Raw genomic sequence first — 25065 nt, forward strand, 5'->3', positions numbered from 1 at the left:
ATACAAATAAAAGTTGTACTATAATCCTGCACCGATCTGATTAGATGCTCTAAAAAATGGGGAAGAATCTTATGATAATAGGTGAAATAATAATAATAATAAATGGTTTAAAAAGCTGTCCACCATTAAGTTAAATTGTGAAATCCAGAGGGAAATTGCAGTTTGTTTCTATATATTGCTTTGCCCTTCAGCTCAGCTGTTGGCTCTGCATTAATATTCAGGCAGCATCAGTGCCAGTCCTGGTGATTCACTGAGGTATTATGAATATGCAAATGAGCAAGAGCTTTTTATGTCTTTTTTTGTCTTTCTTAGATGTCTGAAGGACTAATTGGAGCCAATCAGCTACTCATAATTTGTACATAGATAACCATTGCTCTGGAACCCAAAACCATTTAATAATTATTCTTATACTAGGCCAAAGGTTTGATTTCAATCAATCTCTTCAAAACAGTGTTTCCAGTATTCTTTCAAATTGATTGACTTAGAGGTTAGAGTGTCATATTATTTTAGCTTCTTAGATTATAATGACAGCATTTTGGAGTGAGCTGTGCACAAAGTGGAATTTGTATTAGTCATTCACATTTTATTTTTCCTTGAGTCTTTACTAATTTTCTCTGATTATTTGAAAATCAAGGATGCACAGGTTGGTGGAGTGTTCCAAGTAGATGAATTCTAGAGCTTCCGAAGTACAGAGACAGAACAGACAGAAAGGAGGTTGTAGGAGACAGGAAAAATAATTTCTCATATTCAACAGTCTTTCAAGTTTGATTTTAAAATCACATTAATGTTATCTTAATGATATACATTAAGGAAAAAGAATAAACCTTAACATTTCTGTAAAATTCAATTTAACACAAACAAGAATAACCTACCAAGAAAAATAAAAGTATATAATAAATGACCTAGGTAAAATTTAATGTAAATTTTGGTGGCTCATATTACTTGATTAGGAATTTTGATTAGGAATTTTGTAATGCAATTAAATAATTTTAATTTAGTTCTCAATAGGTGTGACACAGTTAAAAAAGCTACAACAATATATATATTTCTATTATTGCTCCCTGTGACTAAAACATTTGTGGTCATTTTCTTATGATATGCTAGCACTGTCTCATTTCTATGAAGAGATAACTTTCAAATTGCCACTGCTTGCTGAATGTAGAGAACCACTTTATGACTGTGTGAAATAACCAGCATTCTGCTAACATTTAGCTACTTTGAATTAATTGAGAAATTATTTCAGCTATAGAAAATGGTTTTTAAAAGAATATTGTATAGTTAGGTGATTCCTGTCTACCTAGAAAAGGACTTTTTAAAGTCTTTTTTTTTCTTTCTGTTTTTTATTAAAGGACAAGTACTAGGTAGTTCAGCCTCAGTCACGTTCTGTTTTCCTTTTGTTTCTGCTTTTGCTGGGTTTTTTGTTTGTTTGTTTTTAAAATCTCATTTTGAAACAACAGAGACTAATTTCTTGCACGTGCTACATGTACCACTCAGGGTGGTAGGGGAGCTCTGTTAATTGTAGGTATTTAGACACCTAGACTGATGGGGGCTCCAAGTTCACTCGTGCCTGCCTACTTGCCATGATGGAGGAGGAGCAGTCCTGGATGTTTCTGTAGCAATAAACAATAACTTGATTAATTTAAGCCTTGTCTTGCTATATAATTATTCCCTGGACATTTAATAAACAAGCAGTAGGCTGGTATCTATGGGGAAAAAAAAAATGAAATGTTCACGCCCTGAAGTGACACGTGTCGCTGTGCCTACAACTCATTGACTGCAATAGTCATATAGCCACACCCAGCTACAGGAGGTGGAGAAAACAATAGAATATTCTCATGTACCTCAAAGAAAAGGAGAAAAGGAGTATTTATGTGCAATAATTTCAGCCTTTTGACACAGCATTCCTACATTCTCAATAGAAGGGCCATGTTATTTACCGAAGTCATATTTCAAATTAAAGAAAAAAATCCATAAGGCTCCCCCAAAATACTCAATAATTGGTAAAAGCTGAGACATATTAAAACTTTTCTAGGATAATGTTTGTGTGTATTTTATTATATGCCCTGTGACTCACTAAAAAATCATGTATATATATAAAGTACATGACCATTATATATATGTATTCTATATTTGGGGCTGGATTGAGTTGAGGCTAGACATGCAAGTGCTCAGCAGGAAACCCTATTACAAAGGGGACCTAAAATGTCAATGCAAATATAAAGAATTAGAGAAAATATATTTTTCAGAACTCTTCTTTGGAAGTATTCTGAATGCAATTGCAGGGTATGTTTTATTTTTGCAAGCCATTTGGGGTGAGACTATTAAAGTGTGGGTAGAAAAAGTTCTACTCTTACCTGAGTTTAGAGTGCTTTTTGCATAATTTTTTAAAGCTCTTATTTAAATTCCAGTTAGTTAACATACAGTGTAGTATTAGTTTCGGGTGTACAATAAAGTGATTCAACACTTCCATACATCACCCTGGTGCGGTGCTCATCACAAGTACCCTCCTTAATTCCCATTACCTGCTTCACCCCCCCCCCCCACCTCCCCTCTGGTAACCTTCAGTGTGTTCTCTAGAGTTAAGAGTCTCTTTCATGGCTTGCCTCTCTCTCTCTCAGTTAACTCTTTAGTGAAGAGTGACAGAGAGCACAGGAACAGACTGAATTAGATTGATTCCCCTGGAGAGGCTCTGGGCCCACTTCCTGCTGCTTGAGTTCTTGCTTCAGGAGAGATGAAGAAATGGGAGAGTTCAAGCTGTGAGCTCAGTATTACCTTAAAAGGAAGAAACAGCCATCAAACTTACATTTAATTTACTTTATTAAAATAACATAATTGAGGAACTAATTGTCTGGCACAGTAAAAATAAAATTAAAACCCAGATCATCAAGAAAATAAAGGGGGAAGGTGACAGTCTTTTTTTTTTTCTTTTATCCTCCTTCATTTAACATCTTTTTTTTCTTTCCAGCTTTATTGAGGAATGATTGCCAAATAAAAATTGAATATATTTAAGGTATACAGTGTGATGTTTTGATATACATAGACACTGTGAACTGATTACCACAATGAAGCTAATTAGCATATCCATCACTTAATCTAGTCACCATTTTTTTCTGTAGTGAGAACACTTGAGATCTATTATCTTAGCAAATTTCCAGTATACAATATACGACTATTAATTAGAGTCACCATATTATACATTAGGTCTCCAGGACTTAATCATTTTATAACTGAAAGTTTGTATCCTTTGTTCAAGTCCTCCCCTTTTCCCTAACTCCTTAGTCTCTGGTAACTACCATTCTACTCTCTGTTACTATGAGTTCAACAATTTTCATTTGTTTGTTTTAGATTCCACATGTAAGTGAGATCATGTCATGCAGTATTTGTCTTTCTGTGTTTGACTTATTTCACTTAGCATAATGTTCTCAGGCTTATCTATGTTGTGACAAATGGCAGGATTTCCTTTTTTTTTAAGGCTGAATAATCCATTGTATATATATACGCTGCATTTTCTTTATCCATTCATCTCTTGACAGACTCTTAGGTTGTTTTCATATCTTGGCTACTGTGAATAATGCTGCAATGAACATGAGAGTGCAGCTATCACTGCAGTAGTAATTTTCTTTTTCTTTTTCTTTTTTTTTTTTTTTTGCAGTAGTAATTTTCTTTCCTTTGTATGTATACTCAGAAATGGAATTGCTAGATTATATGGTAGTTCTAGTTTTAATTTTTTGAGAAACCTCCATACTGTTTTCCATAATGGCTGTACCAATTTACATTCCCACTAACAATGTACAAGGGTTCCTTTTTCACATCCTATAAGGGACATCTAAAAGTAATAACAGGGCGCCTGGGTGGCTCAGTTGGTTAAGCGACTGCCTTCGGCTCAGGTCATGATCCTGGAGTTCCGGGATCGAGTCCCGCATCGGGCTCCCTGCTCAGCGGGGAGTCTGCTTCTCCCTCTGACCCTCCCCCCTCTCATGCTCTCTTTCTCTATCTCATTCTCTCTCAAATAAATAAATAAAATCTTTAAAAAAAAAAAATAAATAAAAGTAATAACAGAGGATCATTAGATTGTTTATTAAGAGGGTGGAGCCAATAAACAATGATCTGACTGATGTCAGTGAGTGGGGTATAATAATTTTAGAGTCAGAGTTTTTGACAGGTAGATTTGCCCTTCTTACCCTTGCACACAACAATCAACTTGTCCTCCAAATAAAAATTGAACAAATATTAAAAGAGTAGTGGTTTGAATAAGACAAATTGTCAGGGATGTGGCAGAGACATATACTGCCCATTAATCTCCAGAATATGACTTCATTGATTAGACTCTCTAGATGGCAGCTACCTCCTTCCTTACCACTCCAGTCAGAGCATCCCATCAAATATCATGCAACTCATCCTAGACAAAGGGAATATTATTATTAAGTCAGTGATATTGTGAATTAATGCATTAAGTCTATATAAGAAAATACAACTATACAAAAAGCAAAAAAAAGTTAATATAAATGAGCTTACTTTCTCTGCATTTATCCTTTATTTTTAATTTCTTAGGAATAGAATTCCTAATCATAGTAAAAAATTTTAACAATAACAGTAATTTGCCTTAAAGTAACTTGGTCTAGGGGCTTCTGGGTGGCTCAGTCTGTTAAGCCTCCAACTCTTGATTTTGGCTCAGGTTATGATTTCAGGGTCATGAGATGGAGCCCAAGTCAGGCTCTGCTCAGCTGGGAGTATGCTTAAGATTCTCTTCCTCCGGCGCCTGGGTGGCTCAGTTGGTTGAGCGACTGCTTTCGGCTCAGGTCATGATCCTGGAGTCCCTGGATCGAGTCCCGCATCGGGCTCCCAGCTCGACAGGGAGCCTGCTTCTCCCTCTGACCCTCTCCCCTCTCATGTGCTCTCTCTCTCTCATTCTCTCTCTCTCAAATAAATAAATAAAATCTTTAAAAAAAAAAAAAAGATTCTCTTCCTCGGTCCCTCCCCCCACGCGTGCGTGCTCTCTCTCTCTCTCTGAAATAAATAAATAAATCTTAAAAAAAAAAAAGTAATTCAGCCTAGGCACTTTAGGCATTCTAACTAGGAATATGTGCTTCAGGGAAAGTTAGATATCACTTTTTCTTTTTTTTTTTTTTAAAGATTTTTTATTTATTTGACAGAGAGAGAGAGAGACAGCTAGAGAGGGAACACAAGCAGGGGGAGTGGGAGAGGGAGAAGCAGGCTTCCCGCGGAGCAGGGAGCCGGATGCGGGGCTCGATCCCAGGACCCGGGGATCATGACCTGAGCGGAAGGCAGACGCTTAACGACCGAGCCACCCAGGCGCCCCAGATACCACTTTTTCAAAGAGGAAACCCTTCCATCCAGAGGCAATGAATACAAACACATTAGCTATCTTTGTCTTTGATCATATCCATATGTTTTTCTTTTTTTTTTTTTTAAAGATTTTTATTTATTTATTTGACAGAGAGAAACACAGCGAGAGAGGGAACACAAGCAGGGGGGAGCGGGAGAGGGAGAAGCAGGCCTCCCGCCAAGCCCGGAGCCCGATGCGGGGCTCGATCCCAGGACTCTGGGATCATGACCCGAGCCGAAGGCAGACGCCCAACGACTGAGCCACCCAGGTGCCCCCCATATGTTTTTCTAATCACCATATTTCATATCAGAAATGGGTTTCTATTGGTTAGGTCAGTGGCTAGCTTATTAATTAATGTGACACCTGTTAAAAATGGATGGTAATTGATGTAACTAAAAGCTTTCAACTTATACAAATTGGCTAAAATAGTATGAAGACACTGCCCACCCTTGAATAAACTGGACATAAAATCTAGCAAGATTTGTAGCTTCTACCCTTGAGGATGGTGCCAAAGACGTGGTCTGTAGACTATCCTGTATCCTGCCTTTGGGTTAGAGGGATTCTGATTGCCTAATACTGAGGATAGAGTAAGTCCTACTTCCGGGATGTTGTCCAATGTTGAGTCAATATTTCTTATAAGGGGAGGGGAGCAAAGCTTCTAAAATGACAGAAAGTTAGGACTTCATCAAGCTTAAAGAATAGGCTCTATGAACCATTTTTTCCTCTTTGCTAGTAAGTGTTTCTATTATGAGAGAGCTTGTTGGTTTCATAATAATCTGGTTACAATGTTTAAGGCAAGTAGCTAATCCTTATTCATGTAAAATATTTTGTTGGCTACTATTTATTAAAAGCACACAAACAAAAACATACCTGAGTTTTGCATGCTCAAATTTGCCTACAGTCATCCCCAACAGAATTAAATATTAATGGTATCTCCATTTTTACTACTCAGCATTAGTAGAGCCCATCTACTAGAGTGATCTTTAAAACAATACACTACTATTGTACAATTTACATTAACTAAACTTTCATAACTGCTAATCACCATCTTCATCTCAAAACTTGAGCTTCCATGAAAAACAATCAAAGTAAATCAGCAAGTTCTATGAGATAATAGCATCATTTTAGATGATGAGATTATATACTTTTTCATTTTTTATTATATAAACCAAATTTATTTTCTGAAAGATCATTTTACATACAAGAAGCCATTGATTTAAGGTTTTAATAAATGTTATACAAATAACAAATGAATAAAGCTTGTAGATAATAATTAAAAATGGCAAATTCTTAGATAGCTGTAGAAAATGTTAAGAAATAACATTCTCCATTACACCAAATTTCAAAAGCAAGAAACGAAACTGAAACTTTACGCCTCTTGATTGATAGCTTCTCTATTTCCCCTTCCCCTGAGCCCTGGTAACCACGATCCAAGTCTTTGATTTTATGAGTTTGACTGTTTTCAATAAATTTTGTTACAAGGATTTAAAAAACCAAGAGACAAAACCTAATTATTTTGCTCAAAACTATCCCCCAATTAGATCAAGGATCAATCAAATGAGTTACTATCTGAATAAGTTAATGTTTCCCTAGAGAACCCAGGCATCTATTTTGTGGCTGCCATCTATTGTGCTGCATTCAGGGGATCCACTAATGAAAAAAATGGGTTCTGCCCTTAACAAATTCCAATCCAGCCAGACACCAATAAATAACTCTTTGTCATTATATGGTATAATCAAAGCTATATTGGAGACAGTATTATTATTTTTTTTTGAAACAGTGCTTTTTAGAAAAAGGTTCCAGTTTTAGTTTGGTATTTATTAAATGGGAAGCTTTGGGTAAAGCATTTAACTTCACTGAGACTCAGTTTCTTAATTTTTTTAAAAATGAGATTATAATGTGTATCTCACAGAGTTCTCATGTCGTCATGAGGATTTAAATACACTAATGTTTTCTAAATGCTTACTTTAGTGCCTGGTATACTTTATAACAAATAACTCTTAAGTACTTTTTTTTTTATTATGTTATGTTAATCACCATACATTACATCATTAGTTTTTGATGTAGTGTTCCATGATTCATTGTTTGCGTATAATACCCAGTGCTCCATGCAGTACGTGCCCTCTTTGATACCCATCACCAGGCTAACCCATCCCTCCCCTCCCCTCTAGAACCCTCAGTTTGTTTCTCAGAGTCCATACTCTCTCATGGTTCGTCTCTCCCTCCGATTTCCCCGCCTTCATTTTTCCTTTCCTGTTGTCTTCTTCTTCTTCTTTTTTTTTAAACATATAATGTATTATTTGTTTCAGAGGTACAGGTCTGTGATTCAACAGTCTTACACAGTTCACAGTGCTCACCATAGCAATACCCTCCCCATTGTCTATCACCCAGTCACCCCATCTCTCCCACCCCCCACCACTCCAGCAACCCTCAGTTTGTTTCCTGAGATTAAGAATTCCTCATATCAGTGAGGTCATATGATACATGTCTTTCTCTGATTGACTTATTTCGCTCAGCATAATACCCTCCAGTTCCATCCACGTCATTGCAAATGGCAAGATTTCATTCCTTTTGATGGCTGCATAATATTCCATTGTATATATATACCACACCTTCTTTATCGACTCATCTGTCGATGGACATCTTGGCTCTTTCCACAGTTTGGCTATTGTGGACATTGCTGCTATAAACATCAGGGTGCACGTACCCCTTAGGATCACTACATTTGTATCTTTGGGGTAAATACCCAGTAGTGCAATTGCTGGGTCATAAGGTAGCTCTATTTTCAACTTTTTGAGGAACCTCCATACTGTTTTCCAGGGTGGCTGCACCTTTTTATGCATTAATTCACTGGATTGTGCAATTGTCCTCAATAAATACATAAAACATTACTGACAGATGTTCTTGACACCTTGAATGCTCATGGCTACAAGTCTACTCTCTACCACACCTTTGAACATCCATCTCCATCAATTGAGTTATTTGCTTATCAAAGAGGCACTTATGCTTTATTCCCTCATGTTTGTTGTGCCATTTTTACTTGTTTTAATTGTGTAATTTAATTCAGTATGAACAAAACAAAACATTTAAGTGGTGAAGCAGGTTTTTGTCTATAAAAACTAAGTCGAATTCTTTTGCTAACATTTGATAAATGTGAGCTGCTTAAATATGCGAAGGAGACACTTGTAAAAAATCATAAAAATTACATTCTAGAAATATTTTTTACACAAAGTACTTCCCAAGTGTCTTTGGGCTTCCACTTAATGAATCATGGAACACTACATCAAAAACTAATGACGTACTGTATGGTGACTAACATAACATAGTAATAATAATAATAATAATAACAAAAACCCTAAAGCTAAAATGTGTGGATGACGCATATAACTGTGACTTCCATTTACAAAATCAAACTCAAAAAAAGGAAAAAGAACAGTCTTGGCACCACATCAAAAAAGTAAATGAAGGTATATTAAAGTTAAAATGAAGCACTGTAAATTAAAATATGTTGATATTTAAGTTAAATGAACATTTTAAAGTATATATTCAATATATATGTAGTTCATACATAGTTCTATATAGTTCTATAGTAACTGTTGTTATTGCCTCTGTATTGGACTTTTTTGATTAACTGACCAGTCACCCATTTCTGGCTGCTTCAGAAAAGAGTGCAAAATTGTTGGTGGACATGAGTGCATGAAAGCTGGTTTTGTCCAGGGTGAAGGCTAGGGAATTGTTCTTCTTAAAGAATCTCAGAAATATAAGCACAGCATGTGTTTGTATTATGAGCATTCATTTAAAAACACAGCTATCCATTCGCATAGCCAAAATATTAATTGAATGTTTAAATAAAAAATGGATGGCTTTCTTCACTAAGAATTATTTTGTTAGGATTGTTTTTATAAGATGTTAGGATTGGCTGCTGGAGGGGCAGTGGGTGGGGGACTAGGGTAACTGGGTGATGGGTATTAAGGAGGGCACTTGATGTAATGAGTACTGGCTGTTATATGCAACTGATGAATCACTAAATTCTACTTCTGAAACTAATAATACACTATACATTAATTGAATTTAAATTTAAAAAAGATGTAAGGATTATCTGTGTTTGTTAATTCTAGTTAGAGTTTTTTTTGTAAATAAATATAATTTATATAATTTCTTCCCATAGCATTTTTCAGGGTTACTTTGATAAGATACATTTTTAAAATGTGATAAAATATATTTTTCTAGGAACAAATGAATATCTGGAAACTACTGCTTTCCAGCTACTAAAATGAAGAGTGACCCTTTTAAGTTTTATTTCCAGACTACTCAAAAAAATAAATCATATTATTTATTCCTAAACCCACAGGAGACATAAGTCTCACAGAATGTGGCTAAGTTCTTTAATAATGCATGGTCACTTTGCTTCATAGACTAATGTGTCAATGAGTTGATCTCACTCTGCAGAAATGTTACCTAAGATTTTTTTCATATTTTTCTTTAAATTTTAAGGAATAAAAATGTATTAGAGTGAACATTTACTAGCAGATGCTGCATAAATCCTTATTCATAAATATTTAGACCTTGAACTGACGAGAAAAATCTAAGATTACAGTATATGTCACAGTCTTTCCACCTAAGTGTATAACTGTATTCTTGAATTATTCCTAGTGCAGATGTAATCTCTTTAAAAGTATTTTATTATAGCGATGCATTTCCCCAAGGAGGAGTATTTATATATATATATGAATCAAGGTGATGCATTTTGTTGGTATTATTTTCTTGCTTTCTTCCTGGATTTGCTTTCATAACTTACAAAATATTTTACAACAAAATGAATGAACAGGAATTGCCATATTGAAGTAGACAAAGGATCTAGTTATTCTGGGAACTATTATATGAATGTGTCTTTTATTTTTCTTAAAGCTAAGGAAATGCATACTTTCAACAAAATTACTTGAAATGATTAACCCTCTCCCAAATAATCTAAAAGTACAGCTAATCTATTTAGAATTCTTCAGATTATGGTCACAAAGAAAACAATTTTTTTATTGATAATTCTTTATTTAATTTTTAAACATTTTAATTCCAGTATAGTTAGCATACAGTGTTATATTACTTTCAGGTATGCAATATAGTAATTCAACAATTCTATATATTATTCAGTGCTCATCAATATAAGTGTGCTCTTAATCCCCTAGAAAAATTTTATATCCTAAATTGAACATGTACTTGGTCTTCATGTCAGTTTAATCCTGTCTCTGTTTTTCTGACATTAGAAGTATGTATAAAAATCATTTTTATCATTGTCACTTAAGAGTAATTGTGATCAATTTAGATGAATAAAACAATATAAAATTCTTTAAAAAAATTGCAAGCAATTTGGTTTTGGCTCAGGTCGTGATCTCAGGGTTGTGAGATCAAGCCCCACATTGGGCTCCATGCTGAGCATGGATCTGCTTACAATCGTCTCTCTCCCTTTCCCTCTGCCCCTGCCTCATCCCCCTCTCCCCCTGACTTGTGCACTCTCTCTCTCTAAATAAATAAATAAATAAATCTTTAAAAAAAGTACCTAGCACTACCTTGTCAAAGTTATGTTTTCAAAACACCATACTTCTCCAGTTTCTGAAATTAAAATAATTACCTGGCATTAAAATGTCTACTTTTAATCCTAATATTTGCATTATTTTTATCAAGAAAATACTTAGAGTGATTTTATACATACCAATGAAGACAATAACTTAGGCAATTTTCATAAGCAGCAAAATAAATTGACTTATTTTGCCTTAAAATAACACAGTGAATAATGTGTTAAATGCTAGCATTAGAAGGGTTTGAATTATTCCATGCTGTCCAATAGAACTTTCTGTGTTGATGGAAATGATGTATATCTGAGTTGTCCAAGACAGTAGCTATGAGTCACATGAGGGTACTGAGTACTGGAAATGTAGCTAATGCTAATGAGAAACTGATTTTTTAAATTTTATTTAATTTTAATGAGGTTAAATGTAAATAACCATATGTAGCTGATGGCCACCACATTGGATAGCATAGATCTAGATACATGTCACGATATTCACTTCCCTTTTTTGGCAAAAGTATAAACGTGGGATCATGTTTTGTCAGTTACACAGATTGCATTTTCAGAAGCCAGTAAACCTAAACTAAAAGGTATTATGCAATAGGATCCAACAATACATTAAAAGGATCATCCACCATGACCAAGTGGGATTTCTCCCTGGGATGCAAAGGTGGTTCAACATTCACAAATCAATCGATGTGATGGAACACATTAATAAGAGGAGGGAGAAGAATCATATGGTCCTCTCAATTGAGGAAGAAAAATCATTTGACAAAATACAGCATCCTTTCCTGATTAAAACTCTTCAGAGTATAGGGATAGAGGGAACATTCCTCAAGTTCATAAAATCCATCTATGAAAAACCCACAGCGAATATCATCCTCAATGGGGAAAAGCTGAAAGCCTTTCCCTTAAGATCAGGAACACGTCAAGGATGCCCACTCTCACCACTATTGTTCAACATAGTACTAGAAGTCCTAGCAACAGCAATCAGACAACAAAAAGAAATAAAACGTATTCAAATTGGCAAAGAAGAAGTCAAACTCTCTCTTTTTGCAGACGACATGATACTTTATGTGGAAAACCCAAAAGACTCCACCCCCAAATTACTAGAACTCATACAGCAATTTAGTAATGTGGTAGGATACAAAATCAATGCACAGAAATCAGTTGCTTTCTTATACACTAACAACACAACTGTAGAAAGAGAAATTAGAGAAACGATTCCATTTACAATAGCACCAAAAACCATAAGATACCTCAGAATAAACTTAACCAAAGAGGTAAAGGATCTATACTCTAGGAACTACAGAACACTCATGAAAGAAATTGAAGAAGACACAAAAAGATGGAAAAATATTCCATGCTCATGGATCAGAAGAATAAACATTGTTAAAATGTCCAAGGTACCCAGAGCAATCTATACCTTCAATGCCATCCCAATCAAAATTCCAATGACATTTTTCAAAGTGTTGGAACAAAAAATCCTAAAATTTGTATGGAATCAGAAAAGACCCTGAATTGCCAAGGAAATGTGGAAAAAGAAAAACAAAGCTGGAGGCATCACGTTGCCTGATTTCAAGCTGTATTACAAAGCTGTGATCACCAAGACAGCATAGTACTGGCACAAAAACAGACATAGACCAATGGAATAGAATAGAGAACCCAGATATGGACCCTCAACTCTATGGCCAAATAATCTTTGACAAAGCAGGAAAAAACATGCAATGGAAAAAAGACAGTCTCTTCAATAAATGGTGCTGGGAAAATTGGACAGCCACATGCAGAAGAATGAAACCCGACCATTCTCTAACACCATACACAAAGATAAACTCAAAATGGATGAAAGACCTCAATGTGAGACAGGAATCCATCAAAATCCTAGAGAAGAACATAGGCAGTAACCTCTTTGACATTGCCCACAGCAACTTCTTTCAAGATACATCTCCAAAAGCTAGTGAAACAAAAGCAAAAATGAACTTTTGGGACTTCATCAAGATAAAAAGCTTCTGCACAGCAAAGGAAACAGTCAACAAAGCAAAGAGGCAACCCACAGAATGGGAGAAGATATTTGTAAATGACACTACAGATAAAGGGCTGGTATCGAAGATCTATAAAGAACTTCTCAAACTCAACACCCAAAAAACAAATAATCAAGTCAAAAAGTGAGCAAAAGATATGAAAAGACACTTCTCCGAAGAAGACATACAAATGGCTAACAGACACATGAAAAAATGTTCATCATCATTAGCCATCAGGGAAATTCAAATCAAAACCACATTGAGATACCACCTTACAGCAGTTAGAATGGCAAAAATGGACAGGGACAGAAACAACAAATGTTGGAGAGGTTGTGGAGAAAGGGGAACCCTCTTACACTGTTGGTGGGAATGCAAGTTGGTACAGCCACTTTGGAAAACAGTGTGGAGGTGCCTCAAAAATTTAAAAATAGAGCTACCCTATGACTCAGCAATGGCACTCCTGGGTATTTACCCCAAAGACACAGATGTAGTGAAAAGAAGGGCCATATGCACCCCAATGTTCATAGCAGCAATGTCCGCAATAGCCAAACTGTGGAAAGAGCCGAGATGCCCTTCAACAGATGAAAGGATAGAGAAGATGTGGTCCATTTATACAGTGGAATATTACTCAGCCATCAGAAAGGATGAATACCCAACTTTTACACCAACATGGATGGGACTGGAGGAGATTATGCTAAGTGAAATAAGTCAAGCAGAGAAAGTCAATTATCATATGGTTTCACTTATTTGTGGAACATAAGGAATAGCATGGAGGACATTAGGAGAAGGAAGGGGAAAATGAAGGGGAGGAAATCAGAGGTAGAGATGAACCATGAGAGACTACGGACTCTGAGAAACAAACAGGGTTTTAGAGGGGAAGGGGTTGGGGGGATGGGTTAGCCCGGTGATGGGTATTAAGGAGGGCACGTACTACATGGAGTACTGGGTGTTATATGAAAACAATGCATCGTGGATCACTACATCAAAAACTAATGATGTATTGTATGGTGACTAACGTAACAATAAAATAAAGAAAATAAAATGCATTATGCATATTTTTGCTATATAGTCCAAAGTATTTTATTCATGAGGTCCTTTTGTTTCCATTAAATGAAAGTTGCTAACTGAGCAAATGAATGTGCAATGGTATAAAATTTTATCAAATTTAGTATTTAGTTTTAGTTTCTGTGAAGATAAAAATAGTGAGAAAAGTCTTATTCAGAACTGAGGATTTATTTTTCCCAAAGGTAAAATACTTCTCCCTTAGTTTTCCTGCCTATGTCTCTCCTCACCTCCATTATTCCTCCTACTCTGGGGGAAATAGATTTTTTTTTTTTTTAGGTACACAATGACAAACTAAATTTATAGTGTAGATAATTATTCATTTGTTTTTGGTGAGTGACACTGCAATTTAATTTGTTACTGTGTCATCTTTATTATTTAATTTAGGAAAGGTAAACACACACAGAACACACTACTGTTGTTTCCATATGTTCTCTTTTTAATCTCAGTTCTCTGTCTTTATTTTTACCCTAAGATTTTATCTTTCATAGCCTAAAATTATCTTTTTAAGAGAGTATATTACAAATTATATTGGATCCTAGAATGTCCAGAGATCCGAAATAACGTTACTTAAACTCATATCTGAATATATATGAGTCCTGAACATAAAGAGATAAGAATCTTCCAGTATTCCTAATTCTTTACCTCTATCTGAAAGCATTCCCTCAGTTCTTGTGCAGAGATAACAAACAGGTTTCACACTATTTTCAGGCTAATCAGAGCAGTTGACCACTCAAAGTGCTATATTGATTCTGAAATTGCAGCTTCATTCTCAGAGTTTCACAGAGGTGCATGTGCCAACTCTGTGCTATTTTGCTGAAGGAAAGCAGTTCTCAACTCTTGGTTGCAAATTAGAATCACATGGGAAATTTTTAACAAACACCATTTCCCAGGCTCTACCCCAAACCAGTCCAGTCAGATTCTCTAGGGCTGGGGCCCAGGCATCAGTATGTTTTAAACTTTCTCAAATGATGTTAATGTACAGCTATGTTTGAGAACCTTGGTTCCAATATGATCTGATATACTAACCCATCTGCCGTCCAGTAAATTTTATTTTCATTCTATCTTCAAGTCAAATATGTATGAAATATTAAAGTAGCTCTAATAGAACCATTTTGATTTGCAGGTTCTGACCAATTCCGGGTTACATAAATCTTACTTAGGATCATTATCATGCCACTGTGCTTTGTCCATCTTTTTCTATCTATATATCACTTACAGTCCTAAAATGAAGGTGGGCATGAGGATTGGGGATGTGCAAAATGATATGGTAACTGCCTTGAATACCTGAGACTCCTAACATCATTACTGTGTCCAGTCAGCTGAGAAAGACATTGTAAAAATTGTAAGATAATACAACATTGTGCAATTGTAAATTCTCCTTTTAGAAAGGTTTGAATATTTCTGTCCATGATCTAATTTTTTAGTAACTGAATGCAATTCCAAAAGGTATATCACAGATAATTTAAAAATTATGTCTGATCAACTGGGAAATATTAATACTGGCCTTTGAAATCGGTTCTCCTAAAATACAAATTATGCCTCTGTCAAGATATTATCTGATATCGCATAACTCTTTCTTCTCTTTGCCTCTACTTCCTTCACAGAAGTATCATTATCCTGAATTTAGTGTTTATAATAATGTTTTCCATTTTCTTATTACCATATTTATATATCCCTTGACAATATAGAATATTTTTTTGTATATTTTTATGTTGTAATTCCAAATATGAAAATTATCTTCAGAGAGTTCTCAGTCATTTTTCTTTAAACATTTTACACATACTTATTTTATCATCTTTACTTGCTAATATTAATATCACAATTTCTTGATCATCAAAATCTGTCTTTTTCTTCCCTCCTCACTTTTGCTTATGGTACCTTGTTTATTTTTCTGCTATGTAATTTTTAGTTCTGAGCTTCAACTCAGGGAATCTTTATATGAGGACAGCCTATGGGCCCTTTTTGAGATTATCATCTTCTAGAAAGGCACTGTTTTTACATTTGTGAGGTGGCTCAAGTTACTACCAACTCAGCGATCTCTTCAAGTTAATTTTGTGGCATGGAGTGTTATGGACTATGTGGGTACCAAAGATAGGACCTCATATCCTAAGTGTAGGTGGGAATGAAGTTGTGAAATCTCAGTAAGACCTTTTAAACAAAATTTTGCCAGATCCCCAGCCTGGATAGATCATTTTACTTGTTATTGGCCTTTGACAGGAGGTTGGGTTTTGTCTAATTCATGCTTTCGTTGAAGGTGGAGATCTTGGCTTGGTCTGGGTTCTTTTTTGTTCCACTTTTTCCTGTTCCCTATTCCATTCCTTGCTAGGAGCCAAGGCCTTATCTCCTTTTCTCCAGCTGTGGAGGTGCAAGTGTCTTGAATACTGAAAAAGACAAAAAATCCCCCAAATAGTATAGTTACAGCTTCATTGTACTACTTGATTCCGACCTTCCTCTTCATTTTTGCATGGCTCCTGGAGATTTCCCTTAGTTTCCTGAGAGCTCAGCTATGTAATTAAATACCTGTTGGTCATATTTATCCAGCATATCTAGATGATTTTTAACAAGCAGTTGCTCATAGGAATGCCTGCCTTATCCCTGAAAACAGATGTGTCCTACATTACTGAAAGTCTTGATGATGAAGCTTCTGGTAATGAAGTGTATCATCTACTTCTTACCTCATCTGTTCATTCACTTGACAAATATTAATTGAATATCTCCTCTGTGTCTTTCACTCTTCTGTACCTTGAGGAGAAAGTGGTTATCAAAAACAATTGCTACTATCAAGGAGCTTACATTCTAGTGGGAGAGACAAACAGCAAATTAAATGTATGTGTGTGTGTGTTTTTCAAATATGTGTTATACACTATACACACACATATACATGAGAACATATCATATTCTTTTTTTTTATTTTTATGTTAATCCCCATACATTACATCATTAGTTTTAGATGAAGTGTTCCATGATTCATTGTTTGTGCATAACACCCAGTGCTCCATGCAGAATGTGCCCTCCTCAATACCCACCACCAGGCTAACCCATCCTCCCACCAAGAACATATCATATTCTTAAGTAGCTCTCAAAAATATAGAATCTTGGGTCAGCAAGAGTGATGGGTGATATTTTAGATATAGTGGCCAGTTAGTAGGCCACTACTAACTAACTAACTAACTAACTAATAGGGCTTCTCAGAGGAGGGGACATTGATCAGGTAGAAAAGTAGTGAGGGGGGCACCAGGGTGGCTCAGTTGTTAAATGTCTGCCTTCGGCTCGGGTCGTGATCCCAGGGTCCTGGGATCGAGTCCTACATCGGGCTCCCTGCTTGGCGGGAGACCTGCTTCTCCTTCACCCTTTCGCCCTGCTTGTGTTCCCTCTCTCACTGTGTCTCTGTCAAATAAATAAATAAAATCTTTAAAAAAAAAAAAAGAAAAGTAGTGAGGGAGCTAAGCAGATGGACAGGGGTTATATGAACAATCTGGGCAGAGACAACATTAAGTACAAATACCTAAGAATGGAAGTTGAGATGTTTTTATGAAGTTAAATAAAAGCTCAGGAGAATGTAATCCATTTAAAGAAAGTAGAATTTTTGGAACATTAAATCAGTCATTTGGTCATTGAGGAGCTAGAGATTTCCTAATCAGTTCATTTACAGTCCAATCAATCATCCAGCCAAATAAAAACTTATTGAGTACTTCATATGTTAGGTGTTGATTGAGACACAAAAGCTAAACACCAGTAACTCAATGTGTGCTCACAGTTTAATAGGGAAGGCAGGGGATAACCTCATGGAAAGTAACGTAGTCACAAGAAATATTTTAATTGTTGTCATCTTGTTGCTTCCAGAAGAATAATATAAGAATCATGTTTTACTTTTTTCAATTTATTAATCATTTATAGCTTTAAAATTATAACTATACCAAATGTATATGTAAGCACTAATATTATAAGTATGTTTATAAAACTGCTCGAATTTGCCAAAAGTTCCTTGGATCTTTTATCAGTTTCTCTTGGTATCTGGTCTCTCTCACATCAGCATAAGCAAATTTGTTTTCTGAAAACAAAAGAGAATACAAAAATAAGAATAGCTCTTTTAAAAATGAACAACAAACTTTAAAAATACCTTTAAAATAATTTTATGGAAAAAAAGGAAAAGTAAAATTTCCCACAAAATTCATGGTGAGAGTTAGGGGCACAATTGTTAATAATGTCCAGAACACTTGCCATAACAAAGCTCTGGATCCTTATAGCCCTTTCTTCTACTAAGTAATACAGATATCTCCCACTATAATATCAGTAATACATTCCTGAAATGAGATGTTTTAAGTGCAAATGCTAACTAGGAGCTGCTTTCCCACTGTTTGAAATGGGAAATATATTTCTCATGACCCTAAAACCTAATCCAATTTATTAAAGTATAACAGAAGCACAGTAAAAGCATATATAAATAAATAACAAACTTAACCAAAAATGGTTAAGACATCATTTTCTGATTTAAAAAAAGGACAATGTGGTAGAGTTAATAAAAATGGCACGGTTGTAATAATGCTACGATGCTTTTATCAGCTACAACACCCAATTTGTATGTTACCTTTATGGAAGCTATATGTTATTTTCAAAATGACTATGATTCTAATGGCATACCGGTTATATTTAGAAAATATTTCCAAACTTATCCTACACATCTTTTAGTTACAAATTTAAAAGTTTAATGAGTTTGATGGAAGTAAAATTAAATTTTACCATATGAATATTAGCTGAAATAAATTGTTGAAAGAAACACACATTGCATGAAGTTCATACATTGGAAAACAAGAGGCATTCTATGAGGAAAACATTAGCTAGAGAGATAGTCTATAGAGTGTATCTATCCTGTTTTTATTTAAACTTATGCTAAAAACCTTAAACATATTTTTCCTTGTTCATGTAAGGAAATGGAACTAGAAGAGAATTAAAACATGAATGATCATAAAAGTCCATATACATACAAATATACATGTATACATATATCTATAATGGTAGAAGTTTATATAATCTTCTTATATGAATGGTATAAACAATTACGTGACTAAGGAAATATTTACTGAATTTTATAAAATTGGATTTCTTGAGTATTAAAAATCAATCATTATAAAATATGTTTATATAATAATATCTTTGTAGAGGCCAACATTTAATAGGGGATCTCATTGTTCGGGAGATTAATTTAGAAAGTTTGTAATGGAGTATATTTTGAAAATCATATTTCAATTATCCAGATTTTCATATTTTCAAACATGGAATAACTTGTTTATGCTTTTTAAAATGATAGCTTTGAAATAATATGAATTCCTTATTAAATAGTAAGAATATGATTGAAGTAAGTGACAAAATAGAGATGAAGAGATTGTTTCCTTTATAGCACTGTGCCAAATAGTTTACATACATTATTTTATATAATTCTTATAACAACCTGGTGAAGTAAAGATTATGACAAATGTTTTAGAAAATAACAAAGTAAAATAAGAAGGAAATAAACAGTTAAGCTTCTAGTCAAGATGGAGGGGAAATAAAGGACCAGATTTACCTTTCTGCCTTAAAAAACTTAGAGTGGGAAAAATATAAAACATTAGTTTTCAGATGTTGGACAACAGGCAGCACAGGACAATAATCTCTGAAAGAGGGGAAACAAATGAAATTGAGTTTTATGATCACCCAGAATAATACCTGAAGAGAGTTTTCAGACCAGATGACAAGGTAGTGAAAGTCAGGGTGAGCCCAGCAGTGTCCCTGAACTGAAGAGATGAACTTGGGAATTTGGGAAGATCAAAGTATCTGGAGTTCACAGGGCAGAGTAAAGAAGAGAGAGTTGCAGAGAGAGAAAGCTGAGATCAGCAGAAGGTCCCACTTCTCTGAGCCTTCATCTGAGTATTTATCAGAACATGCATGTGAGGAAGCTACCTGAAGCCAAGGAAAGAATAACATGAAAGAAACAGGCATAAAAATCTCCACAGCTCAAATGGAGCAGGAATTATTGGTGGTGTCAACAACTTAAGTAGAAAACATTATAATAAATGAAGAATCAGGTACATTGTGCAGAAGGGTATTGGCTCACTTTTGGGGCAAGATAATACCTAGACCAAAGGCTTATCTGGTCCTGCTTAACAAAGCTTAAAAGCAAATTTAAAAGGTTCAAAACCCAAGGACAAGAAATTAATAAAACTTCACCAAGACAGATCACAAAGAAATTGCTTACAATCAGTGATAAAGAGGGGAGAACCATTCTGCAGAGAAACAAACATGAGAATTCCAACAGACTTTTTGGGGGGAACAGTACCTATGAAAAGACAGTGGGACAATACCTTTCAAGTGCCGAAATAACAATCAACCTTGAATGGTATTTCAATAATAAAAGTGAAATATTTGTTCAAACATACAAAAAGTGAAGTAATTCATCACCAGCAGACATGCACTTTTAAAAGAAGTCCTTCAGGAAGAGTGAAGTGAACCACATAGGAATCTTCATCTCTACAAAGGAATGAAACACCAGAAATGAGAAATATGTGATAAATACAAAATGATTTTTTCTTTTTCTTTTTTTTTTTAAAGATTTTATTTATTTATTTGAGAGAGAGGGAGAATGAGAGACAGAGAGCATGAGAGGGAGGAGGGTCAGAGGGAGAAGCAGACTCCCTGCCAAGCAGGGAGCCCGATGCGGGACTCGATCCCGGGACTCCAGGATCATGACCTGAGCCGAAGGCAGTTGCTTAACCAACTGAGCCACCCAGGCGTCCAAAATGATTTTTTCTTATATGCTAAATTACATTAAAAGATAATTGAAGGTTTAAATAAAAACAGCAACAGTGTTTTATGATATTTATAACATATGTAAAAATAAACTGTATGACAACAATAACACAAAGGACAGAAGGGAAATAAATTGTACTATTTCAAGGTCTACCATAAGTGATAAAATATTACGTGACAGTAGACTGCTCTAAGTTATCTATACAAGAAACATTAAAGCAAAATTTGACCAAAGGTATATGGATTGCAAGGTACATGAGTAGATATCAACATCATTAATCATTAGAGAAATTTAAATTAAAACAACAATGAAATATCAGCATATACTTATTAGAATGGCTAAAATTAAAAAATAATAATAAACTGACAATATTAAACTTTGGCAAAGATGTGTAGCAACTAGAACTCTCATGCATTGCTGTCGGAATGCAAAATGGTATGGCCACTTTGGAAAACAGCTTGGCAGTTTCTCATAAAGTTAAACATACATTTGCCATATGACCCAAAAGCTCCACTCTTAGATATTTACCTAAGTGAAATGATTATATTTCTGAATATTAACAGCAGCTCTATTTATAATGCCAAAATTTGGAAATATGAAAATGTCCTTTACCTGGTGAATGGATCAATATAATGCAGTATATGCATACAATGGGATACTACTCAGCAGTACAAATTAATGAAATACTGACATTTGCAAGAATGTGGATAAATGTCAAATGCATGTTGGTAAGTGAAAGAAGCCAGGCTCCAATTCTACACACTATATTGATCCATTTATATAACCTTCTGGGAAAGGTAAAACTATAGTGACAGAAATTGATGAGGGATTGCCAATGGCAGGGGGTATGAAAGGTGATGAATCCAAAAAACAAACAAACAAACAAAAGCCCAAGAATTCCTATATGAAACCCACACTTGCTTGATACAAAAGGTCCTGTACTCTTTTTTCCAAGAGGTCCTGTACTCTTAATACTAATCCTATGATGACACATTCAAGTTTAACTAAAGAGAGAGAAGTATGAGAGCAATTATTTGGGCAACTCATATTCTAAAAAAAACGCTATTCTTTTATTACTTTCTTGGTTCTCCAAGTGTGTTACTCAGACCAGCAACATCGGCCACACCTGGGAGTTTGCTGGAAATACAAATTCTCAGGCTCCCTTCCCAGACCTACTGAATCAGAAACTCTGGGGATTGGAGTGGATCCAGTAATGTGTTTTAACAAGCCTTCCAGATGATTCTGATGTGCACTAAAGCTTGCGAACTACAGATATACATTAACTTATTAGCCCTCATTACTTCAAACAGTAAATGCAAATGAATTGGGTTACTCTCAGTTAACCTGCATGGGAACACTACTCACCTGTATACTCTCTTATGAAATGCCAACTCTTAGTGAAATCTTCCATTCCTCCCTACCCCTACACAATACATTGTTTACACCTTTATTAAACAATCATTTCCTTTCACCTTGTATTATATTTCATTGCTGACATGTCTACAGCCTTCACTAGAATGCCAGTTCCATGGGGCATGGATTCTCATTTTTCAAGATTTATAAAACTCATTGCCAGTATAATCAGAGTAAGGACAAATCCAGCTGGTCATGAAGGTTAAAATAATTAGGAAGTGTCAGTTTCCAAGGTACATAAAGTTTCAGGCTTGGTTTAAGTAAATCATTTACATTTAGTAGTCATCATATTTTCAGACCCATCAAAATGAGGGTGGGGGTGTGGCAGCCATGAAAATATTGCTCACAGGGCACCTGGGTGGCTCAGTCATTAAGCGCCTGCCTTTGGCTCAGGTCATGGTCCCAGAGTCCTGGGATGGAGTCCCACATCTCGCTCCCTGCTCAGCGGGAAACCTGCTTCTCCCTCTCCCACTCCCCCTGCTTGTGTTCCTTCTCTCGCTGTGTCTCTCTCTGTCAAATAAATAAAATCTTAAATAAAAAAAAAGAAAACATTGCTCACAGATTTCTTACTGCAGGGAGCATAATTGATCAGTGGCCCAGCTGCTGAGTTCTGAATCTATCATTGCACTTCCCACAGGTTGCTTCTAGCCAATGATAGCATGCAGCAGGGATACTAAATCAGGGGTATTCCTGCAAGATACAGGACTTCTTTAATGAGCAACTTTGGCTCAAGGACTACCCATCAGCCTTGCTGAAACTTTCTTGAAACTGAACTGCATCTAAGACTTTTCCTACCTAACCTTCCATCCTTCCATCTCTCCTCCATTGGAGTTGAAATTGCATTGTGGTCTGATAGCTCTCTAAGCCTCTTTCAGTTCCCTCCACCCTTTCCCTCACAGCCATTTTCCCCAAATAGATCTCTGCCTTGTTTAATGTCTTAGTGTCTGTTTCTCCCAGGATCTGAACTAACAATGCAGGGATTGTGTCTAGTTTGAGTTCCACGAATAGTTTTGCTTCCCTTAAGCAATTGTTTTGTTTTTAATACATGGACAATGTTACCTGGGTAAATGACCACTTCCCGTTTGCAGATTGGATGCTAGAAAACTGAAAACAAAAGGATGATTCTAGGGGCGCTGGGTGGTTCAGTCCGTTAGGTGTCTGCCTTCGGCTTGGGTCATGATCATGGGGTCCTGGGATTTAGCCCCATGTTGGGGGTTCCTGCTCAGCAGGGAGCCTGCTTATTTGTAATTTTTTAATTTTTGTAAACTATATGAAATAATTTCTGAAAGAAAAACAGTATAAAAATAACCCAAATAGTGATCAAATATCAAGGGGTGGTGTCAGGATTGCCATGTTCAGCTAGTCTCATAGGCTATGTACTCAATGGCTTGAAAGTGGATGCTCAATATGATTGGTTCCATCTGAAGTTGTGTGTTGGTCCTGGGTGGCGTTTGCCCAAAGATGGAAAGAACATGATAATGGCAAACCCAGACAGTGACATGGGGAAGTCCAGTTAAGCAGACAATTTTACTGGGTAACAATATATAGCTGGATAATGATAATCCTACTAAAAAATTTAGAAGTGGAGCCCCATTCTTCAAAGTTAAGCTAGAATGCTCTTTAGATCTCTGGAATAGGGATAACCCCCGCCCTGCAGTGGAGAAAATTTAGAAACCCTGAGTACTGATAAGAACTCTTTAGGGCAAAAACAACAGATTAATTTGAAGCAAACTAGCTTAAGCCAAAAGGTTAATCTAATAAATCATATAATCACACTGCACAGAAGAAAACAGCATTATGTGAGGCTTTACATGTGTCTTGTTAGGGAGGAAAAACTTTTCCTTGACTGTTTTAGATTCTGCACCTGGGGCCTTGTTAATTAAACCAATAAAAGACTAACAGGAAAAAAGGCACACAATTTTTACTAATATTTACATGCACAGGAGTTGAGAGAAAAGAAGTGCAACTCAAAGAAGCAGTCAGAGTTGGGGGCTTATATACCCTTTAAACAAGGGAAAGAGGGCTAGGTTTCAAGGGAAAATAAATTATGGGGAAGTGACTAGGAAATATATATGATAGAAATAATGGAAGATAAAGGCTATTTTAGTAAGGTCTGTTTACACAAACTCATCTTAATATCAACTCTAGTCTTTGATAAGAGTCCCTCTTCTCTCCCTGATACTGGGACTGTGGGAGGGAGCACCTTCCTCAAAGGGAAATTCATGACCTGCTTTTAGGAAGATAAGGGGAGGGCAGAGAACTCTCCCTGCATTTGTTGATTGTCTGTTGCCCTCAACTCAAAATAATCTTTATGCCAAAGTGACATATTTGGGGGCATCATATTCTGATTGCCTTCAGTTTCAAACAGTATGAATGGGACCTTATAGAATATATATTTGTCATTTGTCATTTTTAGCTGCACAGAAAATGAAGAGCCATTCTACTTTTGGGGAACCCTACTCTGCGCTTCTCAGCAGGTGATAGAGCATCTCCCAATAACAGAAGCTTAGAGGTAAAATCTATTGTCTTCCTATCTCCTGGTGATCAGAGCTCAGGAATCAACACTCAGATTCTGTCATCTAGGATTGCATATCTTGAGCTAGGGACCTGAAGGAAAAAGAGATTCATTGTTTAGTTGCCGGCATCTGGCTATGGTGGCATTTGGCTATGTGAAGGAGATGGGGAACAACAGTGTCACATACATTTGAAGATCAGATTTTTTTTTTCTGCAATATTACTCAACTCTTTGATTCCTTCTTATTTCCTGAGCATGGTTTTCCAGTTCTCCCTTTGATTCTCTGAACTATTAATATTCTTCTAATTAATTTCTCCTGTATTTAATTTTATAGAAGTGATTTTGGGTTCATGCAGC

This window comes from Neomonachus schauinslandi, chromosome X (assembly GCF_002201575.2).
Source record: "Neomonachus schauinslandi chromosome X, ASM220157v2, whole genome shotgun sequence".
Lineage (NCBI taxonomy): Eukaryota > Metazoa > Chordata > Mammalia > Carnivora > Phocidae > Neomonachus > Neomonachus schauinslandi.